Source organism: Plectrocnemia conspersa, unplaced genomic scaffold, assembly GCF_051122295.1.
Source record: "Plectrocnemia conspersa isolate PC_06_02 unplaced genomic scaffold, ASM5112229v1 ptg000011l, whole genome shotgun sequence".
Taxonomy (NCBI): domain Eukaryota; kingdom Metazoa; phylum Arthropoda; class Insecta; order Trichoptera; family Polycentropodidae; genus Plectrocnemia; species Plectrocnemia conspersa.
The window spans coordinates 14,600,915-14,624,910 of record NW_028277175.1 but is presented as its reverse complement, the minus strand read 5'-3'; the positions used below and the strand labels follow the sequence as shown (position 1 = coordinate 14,624,910).

The following is a 23,996-nucleotide window of genomic DNA, read 5'->3' as shown; positions in this document are numbered from 1 at the left end:
AAATCCATAAATATTCAATAAAAACATTTACATCCAATTGTGTTTTGCCTACTTTAATATTTAATTTGAATGCGAAGAAATTAAACTGATTTTACGTGTAATTTTAACGTATGGCGCTAGATGTCTCTAGTAGGCGTGTAGTTTGAAAAATATATTTTCATTATAATTTATTTTATATTTATTATTCAAAATATTAACTTTTTACAAATTAATAATATTAATAATATTAACGTAACTTTTAAAACATGAGACAAAAAAATAATTTTTAGTTTTAGTCATATTTACATGTGAAATGAGAGACATTGAGACGTTTCGAAAAATAGTTGTGAATAGAATGTTTATAGGCGGTATCTATCAAGACCGAAATTCGCAGAACATAACAAAATGGCACACTCTTTATTAACGCTTAATGTTTATCTCAAAAACAGGTATGCGTCGTAAATTTTTGTAAAGTTCATTTTACGTTTTTGTATCGATTGTTTAAGACGCAAATAGTATATTTAAATCAGTGCAATAATTCGATCGCGGTTAATTTATTTCTAGTTATTTAATTTATACGCAAATCCGCGCAAAACAAACGTTAATAATTTATAAAGTATTGGTTGATGCATAAGTAACGTCGTATTTTTACATCGACTATCATATATTTTTTTTAACCAACTGTTTTAATATATGTGCTTAATGTTGTATTTGTATTATATAAAGGAGGGTTTCTTTTAACCTTTTTTTAGCCTATCGTCAGCGGTTGAGTTATACAGAGCCCTTGTGATTTTTTAAAATGTCAGAGAAAAAAGTCCATATTCGACATTTTTTACTTTTATTTTTTTTAAAGGCCATAATGCAACATTGGCAACCAAAAACATATGTGATGTGTACGGCAGAGGTGCTATCGATGTTCGAAACAGTCAACGATGGTTTGCTAAATTCAGATCTGGGAATTTATCAACAGCTGATGAAGAAAGAGTGCGGCGCCCTTCAACCACCGATAATGATGTTCTGAATGACATACTTGAAACTGATCTCCGTCAAAATACCAGGGACATCGCAATGAAGATGGGTATAATTCAATCTACGGTGGTGAGGCATCAGAATCACAGTGGAATGGTTTCCAAGTACAACGTTTGGGTCCCGCACAACTTGTCACCCGCAAACCTGCTGGACCGAGTTGCCACATGTGTTTCTTTGTGTGCGAGACAAAAGCATGAACTTTTTTGCTTCGAATAGTGACTGGGGATGAAAAATTGGTTGTCTATAACAATAAAACTAGGAAGCGACACTGGGTCAAGCCAGGACAAGTCCCAATAACCACTCCAAAGGCAGAACATCATTAAAAAAATAATGCTTTGTGTTTGGTGGGATATGAAGGGTATTACTTATTACGAGTTATTGCAACCTAACCAAACAATTAATGCTGATAGATATTGTGAACAGCTGCAAAAATTAAACTCGGCACTCGTAAGAAAACGACCTGAACTTAGCAATCGCAAGGGTGTCATCTTTCATCATGACAATGCGCGGCCTCATTCTGCAATGACGACACAGCATAAATTAAAGGAGCTCAATTGGGATGTTTTAAAGGATCCACCTTATTCTCCTGACTTAGCTTCTTCTGATTTTCACTTGTTTTTATCTCTACAAAATTATTTAAATAGAAAAAAAATAATACAACAGATGAGGTAAAAACAGCATTAAATTCGTTCCTTGCATCGAAACTTGAAAGTTTTTATTCTAATAGGATTAAAAAGTTGACAGAAAGATGGGAGACAGTCATTGGCTAAAATGGAAAATATGTAGTTGATTGATTTAATTAATTTTATCTAAAAATATTAACTTTTGTTTTCTTAAAAAAAGACGACGTTACTTATGCATCAACCTAATATTTAAGGTGAGGTTCTTTTTGAAGTTCGCGCACGTAATTACCGTAACCACAACAATAATAAGGATGAACGTGACAAAAGCGTGTTATGGAACGGACCACCACAAAAGCTCTTGTTACGTCAAGGAAAAAAAAGGATTTCACATAAATAACACGTAATTATTCTCCGCCCCATAGAAAGAATATTTTTTGGTTGCGTAACAAGCACGGAAACAATATATCACCGACCGATAAACAACACCGTTAAGTCATCATTCGACCTTCGAAAGATGTGAATCAAGCAAAAGTCATTTTTTAGAGGCGTGGACATATTTCGTTGGTCAAAGAAACGATTGCAACAATTGGCTGGATTGTCATTGTATGGTTGTGATTCGCTAAAGAGTTTTCATTAGCTATGATACTTCAGTGGACGTAGGGCAGATGGTCAGAGACGGCCTGAAAGAGAGACTGATACTGCCAGAGATGATCACTACAATACTTCAGAGGACCATCCACTGGGCATCATCCTTCCGCCAGCTTCTCCACCACTGCTCGGAGAAAAACGATAGTTTGCCGCTATATATGTAATATTATATAATAAATCATTACCAGTTTCCGGTGTCTTACTGGCGCGAAGTCACACCACTTAAAAATGTTTCATTATTTTTTTCTAAGCTAATTCAATCGCAGCGCAAAGTATGGAAAATAATAAATTATGTAAGCATTTTTAATTTTGACACCCACGTTGATCAGTAATTGCATATTTTACATCATTCAAAAGTTTAACGATTATGAAAGTAATTAATGATTAATTAAAATAATTATTACTAATCAATAATTACTTTTTAATTAAATTATATTTATAGGCAATTAATTGGTTTTCTGCTCTAATTGGTTAAATTAATTAATATCGGTAAAAACCGAGTAAAAATTACAAATATTCATCCATTTTTACTCAATATTCGAATAGTTGAAAATTACGAGTAATTGAGAACCCTAATTCGAGATTGTTTTTTTTTTAGGGATAACCCGATAATTTGATTTCATTATTCATTGTATTTAATTAAATGACATACATTTTTAACAATTTTTAGCATCGACTCGACTAAAAAAAATTGGGTGACATTGTGGCACTAAATATACATTAGTGTATTGAAATCAGTGCTATTAAACTAGTACTGTGTTTTTTTAACATTTTATAAATTCAGCCAATGTTTTTCTTTTCGTGTTTACATAAAATATACGTGCGTACAAAATATTATATAAAACAGTTTCGTTATGGTATGGGAAATAAAATAATTAATTACGAAATGAATCACATGCGGATACTTATGATTAATTTTTTGTAAAGGTATCGCTATTTTGGTAAAACAATTAGTATACCTAAAATTATAACAATATTATCGTTACATACAAGTGAACAAATTTTATGGGATAAATTATTAACGACAATATCAAAGTGATTCATTCTGAAAAAAACACTGAATTTTATTTAAAATATTAAAAGCATTATATTACTTATTCACAGTAAGAAAATGTTAAGTACGCAATATTTTTTACCGATTTTAACGATGACTAGCGTATACAGAAAAATACACATTATACGTTAAAGTAAATACGATTATTAATAATATTATTATGTAGGGGTCCAACCAGCTGTACTGTTAACGCTGGGGTCATTCAAGCGACCTTTTCAAATATTATTAAAAGGAAATAGCAACTCGTTTTGACAAAATAGCTAATAATAATAAAATAATACTCAATACTACAATTGCGCTATAATTGGAGATTTCACAGAGCATTTAACACAGAAAAACTACAATTTTGTGCGTAAAAATGAACGATAGGCAATGCATCTAACCTGCGTAAAAACCGCTATTGTCATATACTTCTTGCATTAACGTTCTTTGAAAGTTCACCTTCAGTTTCGCTTCTTCAAGGCCTGAACATATTTCGTTAGTTGAATAATCAAGTGATGCAATATCCGCATCTGTGATTCACCAGAAAATCATGAGTAAAAGATGTGACACGTTGTCACTTCGACAGACGATCAACCGATTCAAGACGAAAGGGTCAGAGACGACTCGAGGCGAAAGTATGCATACACACATACACTCTTTAACAGACATATTATTAAAGATTCCCACTATATGTTAAATTAAATCATTAATTATTAAAAAAATAAATTATGGTGCACACCTAAAACAGAAGAGCACCAATCTACATATTTTTCAGTTTTGCATGGCTATCACTAAAACCAGTGGCGAAGCTATGGGGGGGCGGAGGGGGCGGGCCGCCCCGGGCGGCACTTGCTTGGGGGCGGCATATTCGCGATGGGATCGTCTAATGTGGTTCTTAACCCTGAATGCACTAAAACATATATAAAACCACGAATAAGAAGAGCTTAATAATAACCAATTTATTATTTTAAGAAATGCTGATTTTATGACCCTGCAAAAATGCATGGGGGGGGGCAATTTTAAGGATCGCCCTGGGTGGCACATACCCTAGCTACGCCACTGACTAAAACATCCTTGTGTTTGGCAAGCTCATTAAAAGCTCTATGGGAGCTAATTTTGTGCAATTACATTGAAGTTAAACATCAATGTAATTGCACAAAAAACAATATGTTCATGTAATAATGAAAAGAGAAAGAAATTACGCATAGTGTGAACAAATCAAGCACTTTTAAAATTGCATTGAGTTGCATTTTAAATTATCAATCTTCTCTGTCCTTATTCATGTTCTTTTATTATCAAATATTTACATTATTTATTACATCCGGGATGAAGCAAATTTGTTTAATGTAAGAAACCCTAATACAGACAGAATACTGTTATTATAATATTACAAACATTTTCTTAACAATGCCATATATTATATATATAATATTTATCACACAAGCGTATTAAACGATATTCTGCCTAGATTTATCGCGTTTGCATTTAATTAGACATTATTGACGCACAAAAGGGGTGGCAAATAATAAGAAAGGGGAGGCCGAGAAGCTGTATGTATATGTGGAACACAATTTCATTTCTTATTATCTTTTGCCCCCTGTCCGTAACCAAGGGCAACATCGTAAGTTCAGATAAAGCGTTGTTTTCCACCCCTGTGCAATTTGCAGTCTACTTCCCTCAAACAACACATTGGCCTCGCTTACATAATTTTCTTCAAATAAAAATAGTAATTTATTATATGTCACACCCCATAAGCACCTGACGATATAACGTCCCCCTTTTTAAACGTGTTTAATTGTTTGACACGTTTATCGAGGTCACCCATGATTTTTTAATGTAGAGTATAATAAAAAAATAATGTTTGATATCGTATTTGAAAGGGTTAAAAGATTTGGTTATTAAATAACTTATAGGCGTATTTGGCACGCACTGTTTGTGTCGTACGTTTACGAATTATTAGAAGTCAATTTAATTAGTTTTTGCTGCAAAGATACGATATCCGTAAATAAGATTGAATATCCGTCTAGGATTCTTGGCTTCGTATGTGGAGCGCATGTCACTTTAATAATATATCAAAATTCACTTTACAAGAAGCTGGATGGCTCGTGCAAGAGGAGAGTTCTTGAGCGCTGACTTTCTGGCCGCAACGGGTAGAAATAAGGATCACGATCGCGACTCTCTAAAGTTATCAAGCATTGACGGGTTGTAAACAACGGCCCTTAGCAACTTTTAAAATTTTCAAAATATTTATTTATATTTTGTAAAGGTTTTTTGTAATTGAATCGCAATTGGGTTAAAACCCGCAATAATTAATTAAAATATTTTACATTGATACGCAATTTCAGTGATTTACTAATTTTATACGCAGGTACGTAGCTCAACAAATGTTGAGCGAGACTGCATTGTGCACGTCCCCATAGAGACGGAGGCGAACCAATATCGATTATGTGACAGACCTTGTTAGATATTAAACTCGGGCGATCTTTGTTTTTGTATAATACATGAGTGAGTAAAACACAAACACAAAGTTTATATAATGCATACTTTATGAGTCATTATTTATTTTATTATGTAGCAGTCTTCCCACCTGCATCATATAAAATGAGATGACTATTCGTTTTGTGCAGTATGTCATTATTCCTGATTAATGGTATTCAACGAGATATTTTTTGCTGTTAAAAAATGCAGCAAAAACTTCAACTCGAAAAATATGGGTAACCTTTCAGCTCTATTAGACTCTCAGATTTAAAAGGTAACATTTTTAAATATGTATAATAGATTGAAACTAATACTGCTAGATGGCAGCACTATTTGGATGTCATATGACGCACACTGCAAAACGGAGAAGCAGCTGCTGCAGCAGCACTTCTCAATTAGCGTACATTTAACGAGCAGCGCTCCGTTGTGAGCATTTTCTGGGCAAAAGATCTAAAGGAGATCCACAAAGTAGTGCTTTCTGTGTGTAGTAAATATTGCCATAATTAAAATATGTAATTAAAAATCATCGCCTAAAAAATGTTATTGCTATTATTGTTCTATAATTCATATTGTTGTACGAATTTGGTTATTTTCTCATGAATTGTAATATCCCCTTTAATAAATTACAATGAATATGCAGGAATAGGGCTAATATACAAGATAAAAGCCATGAGTAACAATATAAATTATATTGATTTTTTATGTATCATTTTTAATAAATATAAATATTTAATTGATTTTACAAAAAATTTTTGCCTTTTATTTAAATTTTCTTAATTTATTCTAAAACCTATAAGTAATTTGGTTTCCCTTAACCATTTGCTCCCATGTATTTTCTAAAAAATATCAAGTAATCGATTCTTAAAAAGATGGTGTTGTCTATTTTGAAACTAGTAATTTTATACATATTACATTTTCAATGTTGTAAATATTAATAATGGTTCAATTTTACATTAATAAATAAAAATAAAACATGTAATTATTAATTCAATAAAAAAACTTTAATGTTTCTAATCCTAAAAGGTGTGACTTCGCAGCCAGAATGAAGCCGGAAACTGTTAATAATTTATTGTACAATATTACATACGTTTTTCTTCGAGCGCTGGTGGAGAAGGTGGAGGAGGGATGATGTCCAGTGGATGGTCCTCTGAGGTCTCGTAGTCTATGTTTATCTCGTAATCTGGCAACGTTCCTCTTTGGCCGGGTTTTTTCGTCTGTCGTCTTTTTTGCCACCTCTGACCGTCTGCCCCTCATCCATTGGAGACCGGCCTTAAATATCATAGGTTTGGAAAACTCTGGCAATCATTACCAAAAAAATATGTCCACGCCTCAGAAAATGGCATTTTCTTGATGGACATCTTTCGAAGATCGAATTGTACAACGGGTTAAATGTAGCTAAACGGTGCTTTCTTATCATCGATGGTGTATTATTTCCGCAACAGAGATATATATTTTCTCTGCATCGGAGAGAACTTACAACGTGTTTAATTGTCCCGTTTTTTTCCGTTGGACATAACGAGGGCTATTGTGGTGGGCCGTTCAGTTACTCTTTTGTCACGTTCATCCTTATTATTGAGTGCGCGAGTTTAAAGTAAAACACCCACAAAAGAATAGGGGGCTTGATAAAGGGGCTGGATTTGGAGGACCATGCTTGTAGCAGTAATAATTTTACATCAATAAAGCTGGAAGCTGGAGTTATCAAGAGTTTAATTAGAAGATCGCAAACTCTCCTCGAATCGTTTCACAATAAACATTGAACCTGGAAGCCGAGTTTTATCGAAGACTTCAGACCCTTCTCGAAACCTTCACAACCACTAAGATTCACCTTTCACACGCAATATAACAATATCAAATCGGTGGTATTGAGCTTCATAAGACCAACTTTTATTATAAATTACAACTAAGTAAAAATCGAATTATTGCTATAATTTATAGCAATAACTTGATTTTTTACAACCAACAAAAATCAGAAAATAAGCCATCTATTCTATTCGGGGTCTTTTTTAAAATCTTTCGATTTTTTAGGGGATGGTGATAGATAATTCTGGCAGTCCAAATTAAAAATGCTATAAAAATATAAGCTTATATCGCAAGGATTCTTCTGGAACAATTATAGTTCAGCGTTATATTAAAACAAATACTTAAAATATACCATTCTCATAAATTCTAGCATAACATATATTATATAAGGTCAAGGTCTCAAAGAGCGGCTTTGAAACGCTACGAAATTTCCCAGTAAAACGGACCAAGGACATCTCATTTTCAGACGATGAAATTATTACGTACATCCTTGACATTTTTGACGCAAATAAAATGAACCTTCTCTAATAGTGAGTTGATTAAAAACAGTATATATTTTTTAACGCATTGAGCAACCAATACTTTACTTGCCTATATAACTAAACATTACCTAATTATTGTTTTCATGATTGATATACATATAATATCTGCCAATGCTGTATTATTACTTTTTGTAAATTTTTCGCTGCGTTAGCCCAATATGCTACAGCGGGGTAAAAACAATCAACTACTAGTAAGTAAATAGTGCGATACCAGACTGCAATTAAAGTCTAATTATTTATAAATGATTATTATACCTTACAATCAATATAATTCACTATGCATAACTTGGCTTGATTTTATTTCATTTATTCATCACAACGTTCATATGTGATCCGGGAAAATAAACTAATTCTGATCTCGATAAAAATTGAAAAATATTGAGTCTTTCAGGTATTTGTCACCAACTTATACTGATGGAATATCGTTCTAGTTATGAAAACATAGCTATTTTTATGATGATTTTCCATGTACTTTTTTGCTTTAGTGGTTAAAATATTTCTCTCTAAAGAATTTATGGGGTTTGTTAGTGAAAAATATGGTAAATGTACACAATTAACCCTTTGAGTAGTGGGTTAATTTATACACATTTGTTAAATTGCTAGTATACTCATGGGAGTGAGTTAATTGTACATAATTATTTCTGTTGTTATTAATTAATTATTATTTTATATTGCATTTATAGTAAATTATCGATTCTCAGCGTTTTTTTGTATATTAGTATGTTTTTATAATCTATTATTATATTTTTTTATATTATATAGTATTCGGTTTTTGTGGATTTTTTTTATAGCAATTCAGAGGCTCTCAATATTTTTTTATAAAATTAATAAAAAATATTTTTTGTTATGTTCATTTAGTTCGGTGTTTCCAATAAAAAAATATTTACAATAAATCAATTTTAAAACATATTATACTCGTATAAATATAATGTTTTTTATTTCTTTAGTTATATACCTATGTAATTATCTGGGGTACCTCAAAACAATGAAATATTACCCACCGTACATGTACGGCGATACCGCTGAAAGGGTTAAGAGAGTTAAAAAAAGCTCGAATATTTTACTAACGTTGTTGTACTGAATCTATTTATCATCGACGGTAAAAACTTGTTTGGGGAAAAATTCGTTTTCATGAGACTAAGTTATGAATGGTAATTTAATCTAAGTAGCGAGCTTTTTTGTCAACCCCGGCTTTCATAAATACATCGAAACAGTTGCTACAGTGATGTTTAGTGCCCGATCAATCTCAAGTGTCGTCAAATGGCAGTCACTATCAATAATAGTTTGTTTTACGTCTGTGGTGAGCTTCCAACACGTTGAATTATCTACAGTGTATATAGATAATTTAACAGAATCGACTCTACACACAGCTCTAATTTTTTTTGGTAGTAAAATATTATAACTTTGTTATATAATAATATGACGAGTCTCGCTGAAGTTCTTCTTAACTTCCAGGCTCAAAGTTTATTGGGTAAAGTTTGAGGTATTTTAATTATACTCTTCGTAGCTCCAGCTTCCATGTTTAATGGATACGCAATAAAATGATTTTTTATCTCTATAACTAACTACGATTAGGGTGAAGATCGATATTATAAGTGAATTAACAGCTTACCGCCGAGGTTTTTCTTTGCTGAACTTTGCTTGGTGGCCGAGCGATTTCGCAGAATAATGGCAAACAAATATTTTTTAATAAATTCCCTAGAACTTAAAATAAAAAAGATATTTATTAAAATTTAATATGATTTTTCGCATAAATATATTGAGACATACCTTTTGGAAATTCATCTATTAAGAGTGCATTAAAAAATGCATTTTATAATCGAAGGAATGCAATATATTTAGTCTCTTCTGAACTATCGACCGAAAATTGCTTTAATCTAGAATCTCAAAAATATAAAATTAAGGCCTGTACAGATGAAACATAGCAGAAAAGGTAAAACGTTTATCCAAATTTGGAAAACAAATAAAAAAAGAGATTTCAGAATGATATCTAGTTTTCATAACAGTCGGACGATTGACACGGGAAAAATACCAGAACGATCGGCTTTACAATATATTATATAAGCCTCAATGTATAATGGACCGTAATAAATATATGAGGTGTTGATCGCGCCGATCAATAGTTACCTAGTTACAGAATATTTTGAAAAACAATGGAATAAACAAAAAATGTTGTTTTTTGTTTATTTCAATGCGCAGTGTTTTATTCGTTCAGTGTCTATCAAAATTTAAATCATAACAGTAAAATTAAATTCAAAGATTTTCTTTTGAGTAAGGCTAAAGGATGGATGCAGAATTTAGTGTAATCTATCGATTCTGAAGACATTTCACCAGTTTCTACCACATCTTGCCTTGCCCGTGGTGTCGATCCATCAGAAAGGCTCTCGTATAAGTTGAAAAATCATCAGTCAATAAAAATAAAAAATATGTGAAAGAAAATGTCGTGTTTGATCTGCACTGGAATTTTGAAAATTGTGAAATTTCTCTTCATATTGACGAATGTTTTTATACGTATCAAAAAAATAGATAAAAAAGTGTAAATAATAAAAGTGTAAATAAATTGTAGTGTGATATGTGTGGTTTATAAGTGTAATAGTGAAAATAAATGTGTCCGTGACAGTTGTAAGCAGAGAAATGACGCCGAAAAATTTGGTGAGTGCAAATTATATATATATTAAAAACGGATATTTTTTATAAATGGTTTCTACAAAAAAGTATAGAAGCATTTAATCATACATATTATTAAATTATAAATAACTAATTTGTAACCATTGCAACGATTTGCAATTTACACAAAATATTAAGAATGAAAAATACATATTTATTCGTTCATGATTTTATTCCGCAGGGATTCTGTTAAGTCCAATAATATTTTTTTTCAATTATTTTGTAATAAAATAATACGGCGATAATTTATCCGAATTGTAGCTTTTTTCCCCTGGTTTCTTAATTTGTGAATCATTGCGCTTTTCCAAATGGTGAGGAAATTTCAAAATAACACCGGGGAAAATGTTCGTTAGTTAATGGATGATATTTTGTGGTAGTTCTGTGTTATCTAATTTATTAGTTGGCCAAGGTTGGTCAAGGATGGAGAATATAGTGGGCTACTTCGTGGTTACTTCGGTCGAGTTAGGTTCTGCCCGCTCTAAAATCTCTCGGAAGTTATCCGAGGTTACCGAGAACGGGAGGTAAAGTGGGGGTAATTCAGTCGACTTGACCAGCTTCGAGCGCTTCCAAACATTGTCGGCAAACAGACCGAAGTCAAAGGAATCGAAGTTGGAGCTGCTCTTTCGAGCGCGAGCAGTGAGATACTTCACCTTTCGCTCTTTCGCGCGTAAAGTGACGACAGTGAGAGAGATAATGATATGGTTTTTCGCAAACTGAGATAGAACGAATAACTCGCTTCAATTTCAGTATGTGCGTAGGCGTCCTATGATCAACACACATGTCGAGCGCTGCATCGTAATCACGTGGTCAAGTTATAATACCACATGCTTATCGGGGACTTCAACAGATTCTTACTGACATCTTTGAATATTTTTTGGCACCAAAAGGGACTAATTATATTTTTCATAGTATATTATTCTAACATATATCGTTATTATATTTTTTTTCATATAAAATTAAATAATTAAAAAATAATTAGTGGTACTTGATTTTGTTAAGAAAAATCGCTTCGAATATCCTTATGAATTTTCCTAGATCGGTTTATATAAATGTCACGCCATAACGAATTCTTATTTAGAATCGATGGCGACAAATTCTAGGATAGTCACAGATGTGTTCGTATTCTGAAATGTCACTTTTATGCCTTATGGCATTTTGCAAGAGCCGACAAAAATTTTGCATAAATTGAATATTTACGACCGAAAAGTTTTCACTGATATTGTATTGGTGAGTGCCCACACAAATTAAAAATTTTAAAATTGCGATTTTTTGGCACATTTTTCGATCGCGCGCAAATATGCCAGATGTACGTGACAGAAGTTGCCGTTCGGACGTCATTCACGGCCGCCGTCTGGACGGCATATGAAATTTGTGGCAGTGAGGTCGCTTACTCGAAGTCGTAGGTCTCTGCCGACTTCAGTTGTAACCACGGTTCGGACAACTTCCAGAGCGTGTAGTGCAGGCATAACAATTTTACTTTTTAATTTTGCAATAAATTACAGAATTTTAGGTTGAAAAACATTATTAATTGATGTATTTTCAACCGGGGTGTTTCGATTTCTTTTGATTGTATTGATTTTATGTTTACCTAGCCAGACAGTTTGACCCTGAAATTTATTTATGTTCAAGAAGTGTAACATTATATATTATATTTTTATATAAAATATATAATAATGGTTCATATATTTCATAAAAAAAATCACTTGCCCCAAAAAGGCGACGTTTCATTGCATTGCGTTACAATTGAATAAGACGACTCATTTTACAAAAATTTGAAGTAAAATATAATTTATTTTTCATTTGATAGTACATACGTAAAAATAGTATACTACCATCTCTGATTATCATATAGAGGCATATCAGTATTTTTTTTAGGATTTATGCCTGAGTTCACGGCCACTAAATAATGTTCTTTCAAGACTCATATACGAGTCCTCGGGCGTTAAGCTGTTTACTGACCATTTGGTAGAAAATTTTGTTCTCTAAACAAAGGATTCTTCCTTTTTTATATCATTATACAATATAACAAAAATGTTTTTTTCTGACATACGTATGTATCAGGCCCGGACGGTGAGATACTTTCCCTCTCGATCGATCGCGTGTTAAGTGACGAGAGTGAGTGAGAGATAAGAGCATGCGGATCGCATACCCTTATCTCTCACTCACTCTCGTCACTTAACACGCAAGCGATCGAGAAGGAAAGTATCTCATCGCCCGCGCCTGATATTATATGTATATATATGTTTATGTCATATGTATGTATAGTCCATCCAAGATGTTAGCGCTCATCATCATTGTGTTGGAAATAAGGGTGCGTGTACGCATGCATGCATACATACACAGCTTTCCGCAAATTTGTTTACACCGATAGGAGAACGTTACCAATACTAAATCAGGGCTGTTTTAAGGGTAGGGTGACCATACGTTTGAAATTGAATTAAAAATTGTAATGTGTTATATTTTTATTATTAATTATTGTCATGTTGTGGTATTTTGTTATCAATAAAACAATTCCTGTAATATTCTATTGGTATTTTTTTAAATATTATATTGAACAGATATTCAACCTGTAGAGTGATACCAAAACTGCGCTCATGTTTTTGAGTTAAATATGTATATAAATAAACTAAATAAGTAAGAAAGTGATATTTTAAAATTAATTGCACTTGCAATTTCACATGGTCACCCTATTATATTTTCTCACCAATACTGTGACGATGAGCGTTCATATCTTGGACGGACTGTATATGTTTATGTCATATGTATGTACATAGTACATACATACAACGTACTCAAAACACAAGTAGTACTCAGAAACACAATATCTAATTCGGTTTCGGTTTGGTAAAGATGGTTTCAGTCGGTCTCTAATTTATTGAATTTAGACAGAATAGAAGTGACAATGATAATGTTACATTTTAAATACGCGATCGCGATCAATAGTAGTATAAAAAGTGTCCTTTGGTCCGCTTTTGTGGGCTTATATAATTCACTGATCCAAAAATCGATGGATGTGAATTGAGATAGACTGTCCGTTTTTCATATAAATTTACTTACAGCGAATTAAAACAGGTGTGAGTTAAACAAATGTGTAAATCAACCCATCGAATGATTGACTTCGCATACCGCATACCGATACTGAACTCGTTCGGAATTTACAGTATCGGTCGAAGTTATGTTCAGAGTGGCAAATATTTGGCCAAGAGTCGAAGACCAGTCACAGCAAGATATCCTTGAACGGAACGCAGGTACAACAAACTCCGCGATGAACACAAACGCGTCGGACAAGAAGTGTATATAATAATAATATATCCACAAATAATTATTATTACAGTCCGTGCGACCTTCGCTCGGAATCGAAACGAATTTTTCTCACTTGGACACTTAAATGACACCACGGTCGAGGTCGTTAACTTCGCATAATTATTATTGTCAATCTGCGATGGAGATGCTATGTACACGTATGTGTGCCGACACACAATGGACTCGGTCTAAAACCGGATCGAACGGCGTGTCACAGCCGCTCTCGTGACACTGAATCACTATAAATATACATTTTCGATTGTTTCTAACTACGGCCGCCGATAGATGAAGGGCGCTATGAGTTAAAATGTTTTAAAAAATCAGAAATCGCATCGCGGACGAGACCTCCAAAGACCTGATCCAGAAACCGATATGGGTCGAATTGTGTCAATTTTAACAGCGATTGTAATGTAAAAGGTGTTTTTTGAATTGGCAACACTTTTTCCAGAGACAGCCAATTTGACACAGCTGACAGCTGATTTGTGCTCAGTTTGGTTTGCCATTTCACCATGAATAGACTTACGCCAGAACAACGCTTGCTAATTGTGCAAATTTATTTCAAAAATCATGGTTCAGTTCGCTACGTCCATTTTACAGTCGACATAAACGTCCATCCCAGCAAGTAATTCGAATAACCATGGATCGTTTTCGCATCACGCGTCATTATTTTTGTGGGAATATATGAAGTCGCTAATCTACGCCGATAAACCAGAGACGATGGACGACTTGAAAGCCAACATTCGCTGCTTTATTAAATACCTCTAAAAAAATACACCTTTGAAATACATACGTGGCGAAGATAGAATGATATAAAGACAATTATATAATATCCATTAATATATGTATATAAAATGATGGTATCGTTAATGGTCGCTACCGCTAATGGTCGGGTACAATAACCTCATATTATTTAATTTAAAAAAAATTTGCGAATATTTTTTTATAGACACATTATTAATTATTTCACGTGTTACACATTAATATGTAATTATCTTTATTCACACGTGTATCGAATTAAATATGGTGTCATTAAACAAATAAAGATAGTCGCAAGACAGCACTCAATCAGAAAGTCGCCTGAACTACCGTCGTATTATTTCTGGAGCTTCCGCTTAACCGTTTCCTGGCTTCCGCAAACCACAGCGCCCCTCTGGAGGGTGGGCGCTAAAGTATCATACTTTAAATAACTTGATTTATATGTAAAATTTCATGATAGCAAAATCTTTCTGAAAGATCAGAGTTAATTATTACTATAAATATAATTTCGATCTAGCATCCCATATTAGGTTTTCCTAATCTCGCGAATGAATGTTTTCTTAATAAATATGCAACCAAAGCAAAAATGTATACGCATTAGGGATTCTGAAATCTCGGGTTTTTTCGATTCCCGGGACTCGAGACCCAAATTTTTAAAGTCCCGGGAATTCCCGGGACTCGAGACTTTAATTATTTTTCGTATAATCAAGAAAAAAAATTATGTTAAAAAATTAATTATTATTAACTTTAATTAATTTATTATTATTAACTTATATTATTTGTGTAATAGGTACGATAGGTGAAAATTTATTGAAACAATTTAAAAACACTTTATTCGATATTTATTTAAATTTAATTTATTACAATTTTTTTAATCGAAATATTTATATCAATATTAAGTTAAAACCTTTACTTTTGTAAGGAAAAATATGTTTTTAAAAACACCAAGGCGTTTAATGATGAATCACATAGCCTGTTCCTGGTTTTTGTGGCAAATATTCCAGATGTAGAAAAAACTCTCTCGCTTTCTGTAGATGTTGGCTTAATTGTAAGCAATGATTTGAATAAAAGCTCTAGATTCGGAGTTAGCTTGATAGTTGAATCTAATTACTGAAACTCCTTTTTAAAGTTGAATTTTTTATTTTTAGTGGTTGAAATATTTTGGTGGTTCGTGAGACAGAGTTGTGTTGATTTCAAATATTTTTTTTAAAAGGAAATTAACAATAATTTCGGACGTTAATAAAGTGGCATCTCGACGACTTAAAGCTTCAACTGCCAGTTTTATAGGAGTAAGTACTTCACAAATATTTTCCAATACGTGAATGTTCGATTCATTCCAAATTTGGCCGATGCCAAGATCAATTAATGATTTTCTAATGCAATTTCGTAACTTTCAAAATCTCGAGATCATGGGTAATAAGGAATTCCACCTTGTCTTCATATCGAGACATAAATTAAGCTTGACATCAAATTCACTCTTTACATATTTTTGTAAAATTGCTCTTCGGAAAGTCGCGAGTCCCGGGTTATTAATTTTTAAATTCCCGGGACTCGAGACAGCAAAAAATCTTTGAATTCTCGGGAATAAATTCCCGGGTTGTCTCGACACAGAATCCCTAATACGCATGCAGATTAAGAAACACTAGGTTTCTGTTCAATATTTAAATATAATAATTTGCCCCCCCCCCCCTTGAATTATGGCAGAAAAATTCATGTATTTAATGATAAACTATAAATTTGAATGATATTAAAATATTAAAAAAACAAACACTGACTGACCTACTTCCCCCCCCCCTTCCTGGAAAAATCTGAAATGCAGTCCTTGATTCTAAACTATAAATTCTTGGCTTATCCGTCATAGAAAATCTTTAATCTATCCTGAAAATATTTTTTTTAATATGACGATTTAGTAAAATCATATTAGATATATTGGATTTTCTGTACCTATTCGATACTCCGCTCTTACTACCCACTTAATCTATAAATTATTTTTGCGAAATATAAGAATAGCCGGAGATTTTTGCGTGCGGGTACCCGGGTCGGTAGCCCTACCTCTGAGGGATAAGTTGGCTTAGTTTGTAATTTGGAAGTTCTAAAACTAAAATTGTAGTTAGTTTTAGAACTTTCATTAAGTCTACTTGGGTTTGGTGAATTCATGTAGGTTAGGTTTGGGTTTGTTCAGAAAATGCACGTTTCGCAACTGTCAAGTTGTGTCATCACAAATGAAGGCTACAACCAAGTATTATCTTAACCCAGAAAAAATCTAGCTAGAAATGCTGTAACTGCTTATTGGGGAGAAATAAAATTAGAGTACTATAATAAAATGTTTAATAATGCTTAATATGGAAAAATATTAAAACAATTATCAAAATGAGAAAAATGTTATTTTAAATATTGATGAAGATGTAACTACAGATAATGATATTACCAACTATATGATAATTTTTATATTGCAATAAGTGTAAATAAATCTCTAAACTATGAGTGATTTTTAGTCTAATTTTGAGTAAAAGCTTAAATTTTTATTGTTGTATGTATTACGATTTTAACTTCTCCACATGTAGTAATATACACATTTACATACTTTACATTATTTATTTACATGCTGTTGAATGTATATTTTTCAGTGATGTTATATTTTTATTATAGAAGTCAAAATAAATTTTCACTAGTTGATATATATTTCTGCTTACCGGACTTCTGATATGAAAGTATTGGTTTAAGTATATTTAAACCGAATTTTGATCAATTAGAGGGCGCAAAAACAATTATCACTTCTCAGAAGTCAAAAATTCACGTCAAAAGCAATAAAATCGTGTCGGCGCCGTAGCAGTGGGAACGCTCGGTAACGAGCGTTCCCACTGCAACGGCGACGGCACGATTTTATTGCTTTTGACGTGGATTTTTGACTTCTGAGAAGAGATAATTGTTTTTTGCGTTCTCTTATTGGTCAAAATTCGGTTTAGATGTGCTTCATTTGATTCTCACTTATTGTTATAAAAAGTATTCACTCCCAGTTGTATACTAACAAATAACAAATACTCACTGTTCAAAGGGTTAAACAAGTTACTTAAGCGTGTGAATATATTTTTCAATAAATATCATGAAAACTAAAGAGTTTGTTGTCACGATGATCACTTATTTTTTAAATTTGTATTAGTGTTTTAATAGTGGATTTAAACTGAGTGAAGTTTATGAAAAATTAAACGCGCTGCGGGCCGGATTTGGCCCGCGGGCCGTATGTTGAAAAATCCCATTCTAGTTTATGTAATATTCAAAAATCTGAAATTTCTGTATATTACATAAAAAAACGCACAAAATGGGTTAAACGCAAAACAAACAAGCCGCTCGCGTGCACTGCCACTTTTTACGTCAGCTTTTCCCGGCGGTTTTCCTCTAATCGGTTTTCTTCGGCTCTATTCGCTTCCACTCGGCTACCCCCACTATCCGAATTGCTCTCGCTCCGATGCAGTCGGCGTTCGACAGTGTTCGAGTGCGTGTCTCTTGTTCTAGTCGTATTTGGATTTCTGTTTTCGGATCGCGATTTAAAATACTTCGGATCGAAGGAGCGCGTCGCCGTCGGTCCGGACGCAGCTTCCGGCTACAGACAATTTTCCGGACTCATCTCGGTACGCAGGGAGCGTACGCGCCTTTTTACGCGAGAAAGTCCTCTCTTTGTTAACTCCGAGTCGCGCGCGATTCAGACGCCCGACGCAGACGCGAGTTTATTGTTCGTGTGAACGTGCCCTTATTGTTGTTGTTAACATTGCTCTAATAAGGTCCTGCTACATTGCACACGTGTTGATAGTGAATCTTTCATAAAACCGTCCAATTAGAATCTTATAGGATAGTTTTATGGATTATAGTTGTGATAGTGATTGTATATAAAACCACTGGATCGGATCACAATTTGCACCTAAACTAATACGTCGAAGGTAATGTACAACTATTTACTTTTAAATATAAGGTCGAACTTAACAAAAGCATACTTCGAGATAATCGACTTTAAAGTTCTAACTATAACTGAGATGAACTCTCAAGGTATTTTAAGACATAAATAAAGATTCTTAACATTTAGCTGCGAGTATAAATATCAACTCTAATGTAGCGGGGCAGTTTTACGTATTTTTAAATAATATTCATTGTTTTTGGAAAATGGCCATAACATTCAAAATAGTGATTTTGATAAAGATTTTGAAAATAAATTGCAATTTTTTAATGATTTTTCTCTACTATTTTAGGTCTAGCGGCATTACATTTTTTCTCATTGAGGTCCTGGACACTTATAATTTCTTATGTTAATCGCAGGAATCTTTAACAATATATTACAGTAAAAAATGTTTATTTCTTGACTCTAATTAATTAAACGTCTACGTAAAATCTCTTAACTTTGCGATACATCGTTGATTGATATTTTAAAACATACAGTAGTTTGACAACCCGTTGACGATTCTTTTTTTCTTGAGAGCTCTGTGACACATGTGTACATTTTTTGTTTGTATTGCCATTTTACTTGTATTTTTTCTATTATTTGGAATTTGTTATGTTGCGATTTGCAATCTGCGAGCTTCTAACAAGTATATTTTATTTTGTAATTTAAAATAGTAAGAATAAAGGTAGCGGCTATTAATTAGATAGTAGTGATGAGGAGCTACAAATTTATATTTTTTGTCATGCTCGACTATAGTAAAAACTATAAAGTATTTATTGGCAGCGCTTAATAACTACCGTATTTTTTCAATATAATTTTTAAATGTCACGAAAATACGATAAAAATATCAGAAGATTGTCAAAAGTCAATCGGTTCGTTTATATTATTTTTTTATTGACTATAGTACTGTTTTTATGAAGCATTTTCAATATTGGATTTTTGTAAAGATATATTTTCAGTAAAATATTTTAAAAGAGACGCTTCTATACATTTGAATGTTTCATTAAAAAATAATTTCTGATAGAAAGATCAACAGAAATTAGTAATTCAATTTTCTATAAATAAAGTATTTTTTGTAATTATGTAACTACAATATATAAAAAAACTATTATTAGGATTTTGTAATAGTAAGAATAAATTACTATTATTAGGATTTTGTCAATCTACCTTTATCTGGTAATATATTTTTCTGGCGTTATGTCACCATGCATTTATATTAATGTAATTTAGTAATTTTATTATAAATAATTTTTAGATTATTGAAGCCTAAAATTAGATTTTCAGATAAAAACCAAATTTAATTAAAACATCATTTATAAACCCTTAGAAGAGTATCGCCGTACATGTACGGTGGTCGATATTTTATTGTTTTGAGGTACCCCATATAGTTACATATTTACATATATAACTGAAGAAATTATATATATTTTTAATTTGATTTCTATAGAAAATAATACAAATAAATTAACATAACAAAAAAAATTATATTAATTTTATAAAAAATATTTAAAGCCTCTGTATTGATATCAAAAAATCAACAAAAGATTTATTCAATATTGTAAATACACCCTTATTCCTTTTAATGTTTACACTGTTTTAATCATATTTAATATTTAAATTACAACTGTACCTAATTGTCATGTTTACTATCTTTAAACGCTGTTTAGTAGATTTATCTGATGTCTACTAATTCAATGTCAAACTGAATGCTTTAATTCTAAGTTTTTGCTGTAATATATTGTTGAATGTTAATACATGCTTGCGGATTTTGCGAAAAATTCCAAGGATTGAAGAATCGGAACATTTTCTTTGATGATAATGAATTAAAATGTAGTAACTATTCTCGTCTTCGTGTTTTTATTTAAATTATAATAAACAAGCAGGTCAAATTTTGACTTAAATTGCTGATATTGAAAACCAATTATCCGCCTGACTGAATTTTTCGTGTTTCAAAAAATAAAAAACTTTTAAACAATATTCCTGACATTCAGGTACTTCTAAAAATACTTCATACGCTGATCCTTTATTGTGTTATCTACAAGTACCAATAAAATCAATAAGATGATTGTATTTATTTATATCTTCACTTTCATCCATTACATTGTCGAAAAATGCGGGCGGCAAATATTTCTTCTTTTGAAACAATGAATCCAGAAAAACATAATCTTTAATAAAATGTCGTCTTTCACTTACCGCTTCTTGACCGGTATTTTATTTTATAATATCGGTATTGCAAACCCTAGTTACAACAGATTAAACACTATCAACAACTATTGAGTAAGAATTAAGAACTAAGACACTAGGCTAAATCAAAATTCTGCAAATAATATATTATATTAATTATAAACTATTATTACAGCTTATAATCAACAGATATAGATATGCGCGATCTAGCAATATTTTATTTTATTCATCCGTTGAATAATTTTAATCTCCCAGCCACTAGAGAAATAGTAAAACACTAGTGTCCATATGGGGTTTGAAATCAGATATTTTAGGTATTAGTTACTGACATATACCACTGGTCTATCGTGCTGGCTAATTTATAATTGATTACTTTTAAAAATAACAATGTGTGGTATTATCATTTGGACTCCTATTATCATATCCGTCAGTTTTTTCGACTTTGGCAACACCTTATAAATTATTTACATTTTTACGTATGTCTTACATACATTTTTCTGTCACTCCCTCCCCAGCAATGTTATTGGTGCATTTGATTCAATGTTCTTTATGCAGTCTAAAATGTTGTATGATTTCCAAAAATCGCGGAGGGTTACTTCATAACTTAAAACGATTGTTTTTTAGCCCAATACACTACCTTTACATCTGGGTGTAGATCAACAAGATGCTGAGGGTGGCCTGGGGCATTATCATGAGAATAATTTTGAAGGAAACGCCTTTTTCCTGACAATAATGTTTGATCTAGGGTATGATGAGATTAATAAAACAATTCTAAAAGAATGCTTGCGTCATCCATGCCTTCTTATTTGCACGATAGTAAACGAGCTAACTTTATCCTTCAAGATCGACGAAACGGTCGAATGCGCCAGCTCTAAGTCACGTGCTATCGCTTTAATTTTTTTTATTAGCTTCATTTTCATCTCAAGATCGATAGCGTTTCCTCCAGGTGAAGTCATACTCTTTTCGCCGACATATAGTATTATAGGGTTCACTACAGATTCTGCTGGAACTTGAGGACTAGAGAAAAAAAGTTTCTTTTTCAAAAAAAAACAGTATGAAAAGGAGCAAAAAAATATTATATATTAAAATGATTATAATAAGTAGATTGCGTTTTAGTTCAGATTCAACCTGTATTAAGCTTTTAAAATGTAATTAGTGATATGACAGTTGATATATCTGTGTACTGTAACTCTATTGTCGCGATAGAATTTATTCATGTTTTTCATTGATAATTTAAAATTTAATCTGATAAAATTCCATTTTCCATTTACTTAGTCATAGTACAATCATCGATGCATAATATTCAATAAAAAAATCGTGACAAAGCCCACTTTCCAGAACCGTGAGTTTACTGGTCGCTGGTGACCTAATCCCTGAAACGTGTTTTATTCCCCATTCGTGCTAATTTGATATTTTTGCACATTATGCTTACACTATATTGCCACCACAAATATACAAACATATAGTTTTGTTTTTATAATAGTTTCCAATAATTTTTCAAAAAATTTCCAATAACCCCTCCGAAAACATTGTTTGCCAATAAAAGTTTTATGACCGACTCTAGGAATTACGATTATCAAACATTTTGTTATGTTCCTTTTTTTCGTATTTGCCGGTCAACAAAACAAAAGTATATCATTAAACGTATGGCAAGGATTTGTTCGCCGGTTAAATGAAGCAATGAGTCAATGTTTTTTTGTAAATGTTCAAAATTTTGTTTAAAATACAAATGAAAATATCATGAGATGGAAAATAACTGTTAATTAAACATTTATTAAATATTTTAGTCATAATTATAATTATTTCAAAGAAATAAATTAATAATGTAATAATTATCAACTCGTACGTTTTAATAAATGTTTTACCATTCTTCGCGCTCGTTTATATTTTAATTATTAACTTTAATATAATTTTCATGAATAAATATTAACCCAAATTGTTGTAAATGAGTCAGTAAAAAGATTTTCCATGTACAAAGATATATACTGTAATGATATAAATACATGCTGTATATTACATATAATATATTTTAATAAATTTCTTACTTCTCCTACAAAACAAAAAAACATGTATGTATGTAAAATAAATTAATAGCTGACCTGACCTAACCTATAATAATACATATTGCTAATATTTATTTCTTTATACGCAATTTTACCGACTTTTAGAATTTAATTTTGTTTTTATTGCGTATTAGTGCGTTAATGTCTTTACGCAAATTTTTTTTTTAAGTGTATATTGATTATCACACAGTTTTTTTTTACATTAAAATATTTTAATGGTTTTATTCTGGATAACTTCGTGTCAGTGGTGTTAGGCCGGTTTCACACGTGCCGGATGGATTCACCCGGCACCGGGCCGGCGCCGTTTACAAAGCTTTCACACGTGGCCGGTCTCTGGCCGGTTTCTGGCCGGTTTCCGTCAACTGGTGCCAGTAATTTAGGATTAACGGCTTCACATAAGTCCTTCCACACATTTCGCGTTATTTTTTTATTTTTGTATGTATTCTACTAAGATAATTAAAAGAGATTACATTAATATAATTAAAATTTCGAAGTCTATTTCTTCCGCTATTGCCTAAACACGAGGAATATATATTATATTTTATTACAAGATACCACAATCACTGTCAACGGCCCGGTTCATGCTTGAGTTTTACCCCCACCACACTCAACTCGGTACCCGGCGCCGGACAGTTTAGTGAGCGCGGCCGGCGACAACCCGGCAGTCAGCGCCGAGCCGGCGCCGGGTAGATTTGTCCGGCACGTCTGAAATGATAGTACTAGCCCATACAACACCATCCCCACTACACGGCGCCGGCCCGGTGCCGGGCAAATGCACCCGGCACGTGTGAAACCGGCCTTAATCTACACCGCATGATTAAGGCCGGTTTCACACGTGCCGGGTGGATTTGCCCGGCACCGGGCCGGCGCCGTGTAGTGGGGATGGTGTTGTATGAGCTAGTACCTATCATTTCAGACGTGCTGGACAAATCTACCCGGCGCCGGCCCGACGCTGAC

General features: G+C 32.6%; 1 protein-coding gene across 2 annotated transcripts in view; it reads left to right on the top strand.

The window, feature by feature from the left end:
* The first annotated feature begins 18,329 nt into the window (after positions 1–18,329).
* Positions 18,330–23,996, top strand: part of LOC148229611 (uncharacterized) — a 160,673-nt gene continuing 155,006 nt past the window's right edge. For both annotated transcript variants that reach the window (XM_088198608.1, XM_088198605.1), the window contains exon 1: positions 18,330–18,796. The gene's annotated coding sequence lies outside the window, so the exon portion shown is untranslated. The remainder of the gene's footprint in view (positions 18,797–23,996) is intronic.